We start from the raw sequence: 12,873 nt of genomic DNA on the forward strand, positions 1-12,873 counted from the left end.
CTAAAGAAAGTCAATTTAAACTGTTAAATAATATCTACACATGTAATGATTTATTACATCAAATGTTTATTAAATGAGATCCTTTATTCGTCTCACAAGAGGAAATTTGCATTTCAGTTTCATCTCCGTCCAAGAAACATGAAAACACAATCACATAAAACATGGAGGACAGGAGGTATATTTATATTTATAGTAAGACAGTTGAGCTTTGTTTTGTTTTGTTTTGTTTACATGTAAGTATGGTACACTCAAAAGATGTAACCACATTTGATATTATTTTATAAGTAATTGTTTTGATGCCACTTATTATTATTATTATTATTATTATTATTATTATTATTATTATTATTATTATTATTATTATTATTATTATTATTATTATTATTGTGTACTTAGTAAAAGTAGTCCTGTCAAAATACTATTGTAGAGGAGCGGAACCTTCGGCACTATAGATTGCAGTTCCCCGGTTACATTAGTGTGGACTCACTTCCTGTTTCCGCTCATACGTAATCTGGGAGAAGACGAGTGTGCATCGTGGTTCCTACTCTAACACTCTACATGTACTTTACAGGTTAGTGCTTGGTTTAAAACAACTGTTAATGAAAGCTTTAGGCTTTAATTACTTATAAGTCACTTTGTTTTGATAAGTTGTGCAACTTGTGATGTCAGTTTTATAGACTTTAACAGCGGTAGAGCCGAGCCGCCTCGCCACGGTAGTATCGCGATATTTAGTGTAATTCCCGCTATAGTTAAAGGTATTGTGGACGATGTTTAAAAAAAGAAACGCCCTCTCCACATTTTGAAAAAAAAAAAAAACGCGCATGCGCAACACGCCTACGTGTGCGGGAGAGCGTGCACGAGCCCCGTTTTCCTCGTGCACAGCTCTGTTTACAAGTTGGTGTGGACATCGGTCATACAAGCTTACCTTACAAAAGAAGATTTGCACTTTTCCCACTATGTCAGACTCGCCACCGGTAAGTGAAAATCTATTTTCAAAGGACCCGGTGCGCACCGGGCACGAGCACGTACGACGGCCTTTAGTAAACATGATTGACAATTAGGAGGACCAATAGTCTTGATGATCCACCCGGAAGCTAAACATCGTCTACAATACCTTTAATATATATAGCTAGAGGCACCGAAGGGTAACTGAATTTTGCACTATTTACATGGAAACCTATAGCACATTAAAGCTGCAGTATGTGTCAATTTCTGTTGTTACAATAAGTCATCTGGAAATGTAATAAGCAGTTGTTACATATGGTTTTGGATAACAAAAGATGAGTGAACATGGAATTGCACTTTATTTTGATTTAATTCATCATTGTTTGTACTGGATATTGAAAGCACTGAACTGTATTATTATAAATGAGCTTCAAAGAGAGAATTAATATACGCAATCTGGGAAAAGACGATTGTGCAGCGTGGTTCCTACTCTTATACTCTACATGTACTTTACAGACATTCTCTTTGTTAACGTGGACACCGTGCCAGCCGGGGCCCGTAACATAAGCACACAAATATGTTACAGATTTCATTACAGGATTACATTTTTGGTCTGGATTCTGGTTTTCAGATTAAGTTTGTTATGAAGAAAAGTTTTATTTTTGTAAAACTACATTTTTCATTCACAAAAGTATATATTTAAAGCTGCTTTCACATTTTCTAAATGAGTTAAACATGTTTTTAACTCATTAAGTTAGTGGTCAAAAGTTTTAATTACAGTTTTTCCAATTCTTAATATAATTTACATAATGTACAAATATTTTAAGTGCCAAAAAATACAAATATAATATAAAGACAGGGATACAAAGTGGTGGATTGAGCGGTGCTGTTCTAATCTACTCCCCGACAAAAAAATTAAACATGCCTGTGGCACACACACACAGCCTACTCAAAGGGTAAACAAACAAATAAATAATAAATAATTTTTTTAACTAAAATTTGCTAAATAAAAATTGTTCTTATCTACAAATTCGATGAATCGATTAAATCGATTTTTTGCCCAGCCATAGCTAGAGGCACAGGAGAGTAACTGAGTTTTGCGCTATTTACATAGAAACCTATAGCACATTAAAGCTGCAGTATGTGTAAATTTCTGGTATTACAATCAGTCATCTGGAAATGTAATAAGCAGTAATTACATATGGTTTTGGATAACAAAAGATGAATAAATATAGAATTGCATTCTATTTTGACTTAATTTGTCATTGTTTGTACTGGACATTGAAATGTATTGTAAATGAGCTTCAAAGAGAATTAATATACACAATCTGGTAAAAGACAAGAGTGCTGTGTGGTTCCTACTCTTACACTCTACATGTACTTTCCAGTGTTTTGCAGACATTCTCTTTGTTAACGTGGTCACCGACCGGGACTCGTAACATAGGCAGGACCCTAAAAGCTCATCCTGTACATTGCTTTGGTTAAAGACTTATCTTTTAATATAACCCTTAGTAAGATAATGTACTTTCATGTGATTAACTGAATTTATAATGTTCATGTTTTTAAAAAAATATTTGAACAGATATGGACAAATCAACACGAAGGGGAAAAAACCCAAGATTTATTAATTGTAAGATTATTATACGTTAATATTACCTTGTTCTGATTACATTTTCCTGCATGGTGAAACACATTTATTAGCTCTTATTAGGGGTGGGCGATATGGGAAAAACATCATATCACGATTTTTTATTTGTAAAATCACGATCACGATTTTTTTAATTCAAATCATTAAGACTATTTTAAAGTTATTTACTAATAAAACAAATTAATTCACCTACTTAAAACTGTCGCCCTAAATAAGAAAAAATGAATAAAAGATCATTTAAGACACAGTCATTTTCTAATAATTTTAAAAAATGTATGTAAGTTATTTATCAAACTGGTTCCAAGTACAATTAACATCAAACAAAAAGGCTGACAAGTTATTTTAGTCTCAGTCTTTTTACTTTGTTTAACTAAAGTGGTGTAGCATTAGCATCACTTGCTACATAACAAGGCATCATATCAGTCTAGTGATTTGTTTGTTATTGAGTAACACACTCATAATAATAAAATCCTACTTTAAACAGTGTTTAAACGCCTCATTTCACACAGTTTATACAATCATATCCTTTATAAGATAAAACGTTACTGCTTTGGTTACATTAGGCCTGGGTGATATTACGGAGCGTATTTCTGACCTGTTTAAGCACTTAATAATTCTTTGGTGTCTGTAATGCTGACATGCTGACTAGTAGTGGTGCAACGGATCAAAAAACGAACGGTTCTGATCGTATCACGGTTTTGATTCACGGATCGGATCATTTTTCTGATCAGCAGAAAAAAAAGAAAAAGACCAGACGAATAACTTTACTCTCCATTTATTTAGTAGAACACTTAGTGCAACATTTCTCTGCTCATTAAATACAAACAACATTTAACTTGAGGTGTCAATCCAATGCTTAAATAACATTTTTAATCATATAAAGTGTAATATAAGGCATGATACATCATCCTTTAAACAGGTAATTACATGTATTTACATACACATAAGTGTATGGAGAAAAAAAAACAAGTTATGACACCTTTTTTAAACATGGAGAGTGAATTAAAAACTAGTCTATGTCCACATCATCAAAAAAAGCAGATCTGAGTTTATAATTTAAATTTCCTACAATAGTCAAGGATGGCCATCTGGACTAGAGCTAATATTTATTTAATAAGAGCTTTAAAAGACATGGATGGAGACATGACGACATTCATACAGACTTATTACGCACACAGAACTGTTCCTTTCTCTGCCTCCCTCTGTGTGTGTCTCTCTCTCTTCAACTCTCACACAATCACACACAGATACACGGCCAGGAGCGTGAACCACACATGTGTGGGTACGGTCGCTCTGTCACGTGCGCACGAGCACACACACAAACACACACACGGACGTCGCAAATGGAACAGGCTTCATCGAGGCATTACTAATAATGATTTAAAAAATAATAATAATGATTTCTTCCATCAACCAATCCCTGGACCACGTGTGTGCCGAACCGTGGAGAGCGATCCGTGCCGATCATGGATCAATGATGATCCGTTGCACCACTATTGACTAGCAAATGGTGTGATTTGGCAGAGAAAAACCTTTGGATGTGCTGTGTATTGACCACAGACGGCACCGCAAGGGTTAAAATGTGAACTACAGATGGTTCTACGTTCTCCGTGATTTGGGAGATCGTCATTTTTTAATCCTTAACTACGGTGGCTGGGAAGTGTCAGGTGAATGCATTTACAGAAACGAACACAAATGCAAACAGGTCACAACACGAATGCAAACCGGCCACAACGGAAGTGTTTCTGACGGACCGGTTTCGATGTCTTCTTCTTGTTCTTCTCTGTTCTGGTGGGTTAAAAACATCCGCCAGAAACGTGTCCGTCTATAATACCGGTCCGTCGGAAACACTTCCGTTGTGGCCGGTTTGCATTCGTGTTGTGACCTTTTTGAGTTTGTGTTCATTTCTTTAAATGCATTCACCTGACACTTCCCAGCCACCGGGTTTCTGAAACCTTAAGTTCCTGGACAGGAGTCCAAAGTAATATTTATCCATCATATTGGCTCTCATTATGATGAAATCACTTTTTATCAATAATTTACAGTTTTTTAAAAACAGAACATCTTTCTGTGTCTTTTTAAGAGATATACAGTATTTGTTGTGTGGATGGGAAGTAGCAGGTTATAGACCAGAAATGAGGGTATTTTATATTGACTGTTTTCTGTTTCCATCTTAACATATAATGTCTATGTTTCCACAGGAGAATCAACAGAAGTGTAAATGACATGGATGGCAGCACTGCACAACAACAGGTCAGTGTAGCTGCTCTCCACATATTTTAACAACTGTACTGGCTGCACAACATGCTATATTAGCCAATCATACACAATAATGCTTTGGTCATTTTTTAATCCTTCACTTTCATAAAAACACAATCCTAATATCACACAGTGGTAAATGAAGTAAAATACACTTAATATGATGCTACTGATGACTTTTGTGTGTCTTGTTGCTGAAATGTGATATAAATAACCTTGTCTTACGTTGCCTAAATATAAATCCTTCATTTAAAACCTGACTCACTGATCATGTGACAGTACATTTATCTCCCTGGTCCAGTATAAGAATTCATATCAACAGTCAGACGACAACTATAATGTAACAGTAATGATTTCATCTCCTTCCTAAAATCACCAGTTCTACAGATCAGTAAATGAACAATTATCAGTTGTATAATGATCCATGCATGCTTTAGAAAAGAAGGTACCACATACAATCATCACCATCAATCTATGATCAGCTGAATCTATACACATGATCAGTGTGAGTGAGTGAGTGATGTCAGTGTTTCTAAGGTGAGTGTGATATGATGAGTGAGTGAGTGAAGGACAATTGTTATTTGTTCATCTGTCTTTGTGAGTGGATCATTTCTCAATGACTGGTGTTGAAATCATTGATGTCTCATGTTATTTTATTTTTCTATTGAGATCATAACCAGAGCATTGAGGCCATCTTATGTCATTATATTCCTATGGAAATATTTGATCATCTTTAAAGTTAAGAAGCACATCAACATGCTGATGAATAGTTGACTTATAACTAGCGTACCGTAGTTTAATGAGATTTGCAAAATGTTTGAATGTTTTAGTGTCAATATTAAGTTTTCAAACAGTGGCTGAAATAACAGGTTATTTATTTTATATCATTTTAAAAGATGTAACAAAAATGTTTGAAATAACAGCAAAGCATAACAACAGGTTACATGTATTTTATTTTTATTTTGCAGAAATGCTGTACATGAATTAACTTAACAGTAGCATAACTTAACATCTGCATTGTTTCACCTCATGAATTAAATTCAGAGGGTCCAGCTCTGATAGTGGGGTCTCCTAACCCTCTTCCCCTGGTCAGGGGTCTGTAACCTTTACTCTACAAGGAACCATTTAACCTCATCTCACCTGGATTAAAGTCCTCCTGGAGCCATAAATACCTTCTCTATGAAGACAATACAGTGTATTACATTATATACAGTTAACATTATATAGAATAATGTTTGATTTAATTTTTTATTTTTTATTGATCATGTAAATAGAAACCTAAGAACAGCTTAAAATAAAATAAATCAACATCAAGAAATAAAACAGTATCTTGCATCTTCAAATTCTTACACATCTCAGTTTACATGAACATAGAGCTCGGCCATTTTGCCTAAAAAAAATCTCTTTTTAAAAAGAAAAATTCAAGTTTCGATTTGATTTTCAATATTTTTTTAATGCACTTTAAAATGAGTGCAGACATCAGATTTATTGTCAAAAGTGCAACTTTATTTCTGTGATTGTCCTCAAGAGTTAAAATGCATAGAATAATCTCAAAATAAAAGTAAATAAGGCTGTTATTCAACAATTTCAAACTTTAATCCAGGTTTAAGCAAAAGTGCAACAACAACTTCACAGTAGCTTAAATTTTCTGATTAAGAAATCATATAACTACATATTTTATAACATTACAGTTAAAAAAATAATAAACTCTTCCCTTATCATCTCAGCATAGTGTGAATAAAAAATTGAACATGCCTGTGGCACACACACACATATAGCCTACTCAATGGGTAAACAAATCTAAACAAAGAGGAGGCGGGCTCACATCGGAACGCGAAAAAGTAAAAAAAAAAACTGTGGTGGGAAAAAAATAATAAAAAAATAAATATATAAATAATAATTGAAACTCAAATTTTCTAATTAAAAATTGTTTTTATCTACAAATTTGATTAATCGATTAAATCGTTTTTTTTTGCCCAGCCCTAGTCTGTAGGTGTTGCAGGAGGTGAAGTAGGAAGGTGCTGAGTCATTGCACAACTTGATTTATTTTAGTTTAACAAATTGTTATATCATGATTTTATTTGTCATTAATCATTAATAGCCTCTGTAAAAAATAACTATTTATTTCAATAGTTTTTTTAAAGCTATAAGGAGCCATTGCATAGAGTCAAAGAGCCACATTAGGCTCCAGAGCCACAGGTTGCAGACCCCTGTCCTGAGAGAACCACAGCTGAACATCTGGCCTGGCTTTTACTTCATGACTCGAGCTGTTGGTAAAAGCAAAGTCAAATCAAAGACCCGCCCACAGCAAGGGATGTGGGCGGGTCATTCTGTCCAGGCTGACGAGTTGATAGCTGATCACACAATTCCTGCTTGTAGTCACTATGTATTAGCAGGCTTGGGGAGTAACGGATTACAAGTAACAGTGTTACGTAACCAGGATACAAAAAACATGTAACTGTAATCTGTGACAGTATATTAAAAAATGTGTAATCAGATTACATGTTGTTTTTTTTATAAAAACGGGGATTATTTTGAGGGATTACATTTTAAAAGCAAGCAGAATATGCATCAGTGCATCAACACACAGTGCACGTTCACTACAACAAAAGAACACGTAAAACAAGCTGTAACAATCTTGTGATGACGTAAACAGCGCGGACACCGTGCGCTTGTCTGGAAACAGACCAACGTGTCCGTGGACTCACAGAGCTGAAGAGTTTTCTAAACAGAGTTGATGGATCAGTACGTGTGTTTTATGTTTCTGTGTCACATCAACACTGTAGTACCGTGGGACCTCTACACAACAATCTGAAGCAGGGCACGTATGGCGTTATATTTGTGCCACAACTCTGCTGTCAGTGCACGTCTGAACTTTATCACGACTGTAAATGGTCCACGTTATAAAGATTATCTGTTGATTGGATTAAAAGTAAACCAGCGAGTTAAAGACATGTACACAGAGCTGTGTGTGCATCTAAAGAAATAAATATAACCAATAGAAGCTGATTTTTCATCAATAACTTTAATGCACTTTGTGTTTTAATTAGATAAAATATTTAATGTGACTCTTCCAACAGCTCAGTTATAGGCCTGTACAACATTATTTAATGTATGAGTGGGGTCAGGTTAAACTATTTTATTTTATATTGTGCATTGTTGGAATGTCTGTGCTAAATAAACATTTTCTTATTTTTAATTTATTTATTCTTTAAAGCATTAACATTAATTTATACAATTGCAATGTTTTAATTTTAGTGGTTAGTTCTAAAGATGGGCGATAATGATAAAAATCACAATAAATAATAACTATAAATAAAAGAAATAAATAAAATATATGTGAATACATCACTAGACACGTTTAAAAAGGCTACAATAACTGCTGACTCAAACAGCTCATGAGCTGATATTTTATGAAATATATTTGTGCATGTGGATCACTATTAGTGTTACTGTATGTAATTCATTCATTTCCTCACTTGAAATATAATTATTATTAAAAAAATCACAAATAACTTCAAATATAATTGAAAATATTGCGCTCACAAGGGTGACCGTGGGTCGTCCTCTGATCGAGAGATTGGGGGCTCGATCCCAGTACCTGACTATGTGTCGAAGTGTCCTTGGGCAAGACACTGAACCCTAAGTTGCTCCCAGTGGTCGACTAGCGCCTTGCATGGCAGTCCTGTCCCACTGGTGTGTGAATGTGAGAGTGATTGGGTGAATGAGCTGATATGTAAAGCGCTTTGAGACTGTTTCAGTGTGGTGATAAAGCTCTATATAAAATCAAGTCCATTTACCAAGTTGGGATGAATTAATAGTGACATTAGTTAATATTTATTTCACACAACGTGTGACATGTTTAGCTTTTATTCTTCCATACAAGTGTTTAATCTGATCATAAACAAATCAATGGCTCTGTGGTTTTATGACAGTAAAAGATGTTTTTTTTTTTACTTGGTCTATTAGTCCTTATATGGAGTGGTTAGCATTAACCCTGTCTGTGTGTCGGTGTGTTAGCTTAGCATAGTTAGCTTTAGTTGAGTTTCCAGTTTATAATCGTTGCTACAGGTTCATCTCTGTTCCGTGTTTGTAGAACTTTGGGTGGATCTGATGGAGGAACTTAGACTGGTTCACTTTGTTGGATGGTTGTTTGGTTTTAACCCAGTAGTGGTCCATGATGTTTCACTGCAAGGCAGCTTCTGGTAGCCGTGACAAACACCTCACACACACACAGACGGTGGTGTGTGGGCGGTGGCGGTGCACGTCAGAGCTTCCGTAAACAACGTTCCGCTCCAGAGAATAATAAGTTGTTGACAACAAACAGTCGCAGTTTTGGTCCGTGGAACATTTTTTTTTTGGGGCATTCTTGGCTAAATTGAGGGACAAATGGCCCGTGGCCCTCGCTAATTTCTGAATTTATTGTTTATATCGAGGTATGACAAATTCTTACCGGTGAGAATGTTTCTCACGATAAATCATAAATGATAAAATATCGCACATTCCTACTTAGTACACATTCAGAGCCAGAAATGCAATGGGGGACTAATAATTTGCATAATTTCTTTTGGTGTTTTAGTTTCGGCTAAAAAATTTCATTTGGGTGCATCCCTAATGGAAACTCCTACATCATGTTTCATCATTGATTTGACTTTGCTTTTATCGACAGTTTGAGTCATGAAGTAAAAACGCAAATGGAAAAGACAAAATGAAAAAAGCAAAATGGAAAAAGAATGACTTCATTTGTATATTTTTTCATTATTGATTCTCTTTATATTTCCACATGCATTTCCTTTTAATTTTGGCATTCCTGTGATTCCATAGAATCTAACATTTTAATATGTCTTGCTGCCTGTAGATTAGTAGGAGGGCATGGGGAGGGACCACACCACAGCTCTGCCCAAAAGGTTTTGTGAGGATGTGATTATCACAGTTTTAAAGGCTTTAATGGAGGTCATAGTAACCTGTAGACAATAGTTGATGCTAAAGATAAACAATCAAACACACAAAGAACGTCTAACACCGTCATTCACTCACACTTCCCTGTGGGAACGGAATGTAAGACACTGTGACTCTTTCTTCGCTTATGCCCCGCCCATTCCCCAGCCTTCCAGCCAATCAACACTCAGAATACATGTAAACAAAACTCACATTGGCAGAGAAAGCTGCATATAAACATGATGCCTTCATGACCATGGGAAACTATAGTTGTTCCCTGTGCTCCAGCAGCAAATGATGAGAATGAGCAATGAAAAAAAAAGTGAAAAATGAAGTTTTCTTGAACTTTACTGTTCACAGGAATTTTAAAGTATTTTCTTACATTTACCAAAGACCTGACTTATTACACTTTAAGACAATTCAGAATTATTTTAATTTCTGGATGTTTGCTTTTATTTACAATTATTTATTTATGTTTATGGTTGTGTCTCTTATTATACAGTTATATTTGTTGTGCAACCACTGGAACATTAGAACAAAACCTTTGTGAGACTCAAAGGAATGAGAATGTGTTGAGTTTACAATGTGTCTGTTACCACTTTATTTACACAGCCTGTTCTGTGCTTTGAATTGATTTAAGTCATTGCAGTTTTGGTGTGTGATCTGACGATATTAGATCATTAAGGATTAAAACATGACTACGATCTCCCAAATCACAGAAATCTTAGAACCATCTGTAGTTCACATTTGAACCCTTGCGGTGCCTTGTCTGTGTCATATGTCTGTGGTCCATACACAGAACATCCAAAGGTTTTTTTTCTCTTTACACTTTCTTAAAGAGACAGTGTCCTGAATGTGATTTACTTTAAAAACGACTTTCAGCCACTCAAAGCTGCCCTGAAAGAAGCAATGCTACAGAATTAATAAAAGGGACTTTGTGGCATTTTTCTCCATCGACTTTGGGCCATTATTGTTTTTCTTGTAAAACTATTAATAAAAATAAATGGTTTATATCACCTATTGCCATTTTAAGGAAAAATAGAGAGAATGAATATTGGTCCATATCACCCAGGCCTAATGTAACCAAAGCAGTAACGTTTTATCTTATAAAGGATATGAATGTCTAAATTGTGTGAAATGAGGCGTTCAAACACTGCTTAAAATAGGATTTTATTAATATGAGTGTGTTACCTCAATAACTAATAGAAATCACTAGATTGATCTGCTACCTGGTTATGTAACAAGTGTTGCTAATGTTAATGCTACACCACTTTAGTTAAACAAAGGAAAAAGACTGTGTGACTAAAATAACATGTCAGCCTTTTTGTTTGATGTTAATCGTACTTGGAACCAGTTTGATAAGTTGCTTACATACAATTTAAATGATCTTTTATTCCTTCTTTTCCATTTAGGACGATGATTTTAAGTAAGTTTGTTTTATTAATAAATCACTTTAAAATGGTCTAAATTATTTGAATGAAAAAAACTGTGATAAAATTGTGATTGTGAATCGCCCACCCCTCTGCTCAGGTCATGTTCACTGTGGTCGGTTGGCATGCAGATATCTTGCAGTGAAGAAGAGATGCTATGCTAGCAGACAGAGCTCATAGAAAAACGTGACTTTTACAGATATTCACGTAATATTACAGATATTTTTTGGTGCTAAAGGGGTAAGGAATCATTTATGAACATGTTTAAAAGTAGAAGGCGGCCAGATAGAAAGTATTAGCAGATTACGCCCGCCGCCAACTCTTCTGGATAGCAAATTTAAATTTTCACAGTATCGATGTGAATCATGATACCTATGAATCGATTTTTAACTGCCTTACGATTAATCGTTACATCCCTAATGAAATTCAATTATTAATGTAAATATTCAAATTTTTACTAATGCACCAAGATAAAGCTGTAGTTTCTACTATTTACATCATTAGTTTTAATGAGAATGTTTTTCATATCCAAGTAAAATTGGTACTGCTTGATATCCTTAAATCAATCAAAAGTGAATCGAGATCGTGAATCAAATCGAATCGGGCACTTGTTATTCTAATCGATACCAGCCCTAATGATACTGATACCGTTGCTATTTTTATGACACCACAGTATTACCGTATTACCGCCCATGCCTAGTGTGTGTGTGGAGTGAATTTCTCCCTGACGCGGTGTCAGTTTGGGCTGAAACTTTTTTTAACAGCTTCCACATAGTGGTGTAACAATACATTGATCCACATCAATTAATTAATTAACGATCCATTTACATTGATGCACAATGAAGACATGGATGAACATCGTCATCTTTAAGATACACCTTTATTTTGAAATAAACATACGTCCCTGCCACTATTTCCTGGTTGGAAATAGACTGTAGCTCCGGTGTTAGCCCCGCCCCATCGCGACCAATAAATGAATGATGAACCTTTTCCATCAGTGTTATATGGTTGGGTTTAGATCTTAACTTGTCATGTGGCAGTAGATTAATGCCCTACATTACCTACATGACATGTGACCTTTCATCTACAATAGTTTAAAGTAGGGATGTTCTATTCTGATATAGATATCTGATACTAGTCCAATATTAGCAAAAAACTATTATCACATTATATAGGCCTGTATCTAAAATGTGTGATATAAACACTCTGATCTAATCAGTTCATTCCATACTCCGCTCCAGCTTTTCTAATTAATAGGTCAGTTTTTTTCTTTTTCTTTTTTTCCTCAACGTTGCAGAATCGGTAAAGTTAAACTGTTTCCACTGAAGACCTTCATTTTCCTCCACATCATGTGATCTCTGAACAAACTGATAGTTTTAGTCAATTTCAAAGTGATGACACTGCAAAGGATGGATGAATATTTCTAGATCCTTCATGTTCATTCTGTCTCTTCCATCCTTCAGGTGGAGCTGATTCCATGCTGATGTTACAGGTGAATGGAGGATTGTGGAACCACTCAGCCGTGACAGCAAACATGGACTCCTCAGAAAAGGTGAGAAATGAGTGGAACAAAACCAGTGAATGTAGAACCAGTGAAAGACACCATTATGGGTGTACTCATACTGCCAGCTCAGGCTGTTCCAAGCTCACAGC

The 12,873-nt window shown here is 35.2% G+C and overlaps 1 long non-coding RNA gene across 1 annotated transcript; it reads left to right on the forward strand.

Moving 5' to 3' along the window:
- The first annotated feature begins 462 nt into the window (after positions 1-462).
- On the forward strand, positions 463-12,714 carry LOC114458749 (uncharacterized). Its single transcript, XR_003673135.1, has 3 exons — positions 463-571; positions 4,795-4,846; positions 12,684-12,714. It is a non-coding gene; the product is annotated as an uncharacterized LOC114458749 (long non-coding RNA).
- The last annotated feature ends 159 nt before the right edge of the window (positions 12,715-12,873 follow it).

Source organism: Gouania willdenowi, unplaced genomic scaffold, assembly GCF_900634775.1.
Source record: "Gouania willdenowi unplaced genomic scaffold, fGouWil2.1 scaffold_175_arrow_ctg1, whole genome shotgun sequence".
In the NCBI taxonomy this organism is placed as follows: domain Eukaryota; kingdom Metazoa; phylum Chordata; class Actinopteri; order Blenniiformes; family Gobiesocidae; genus Gouania; species Gouania willdenowi.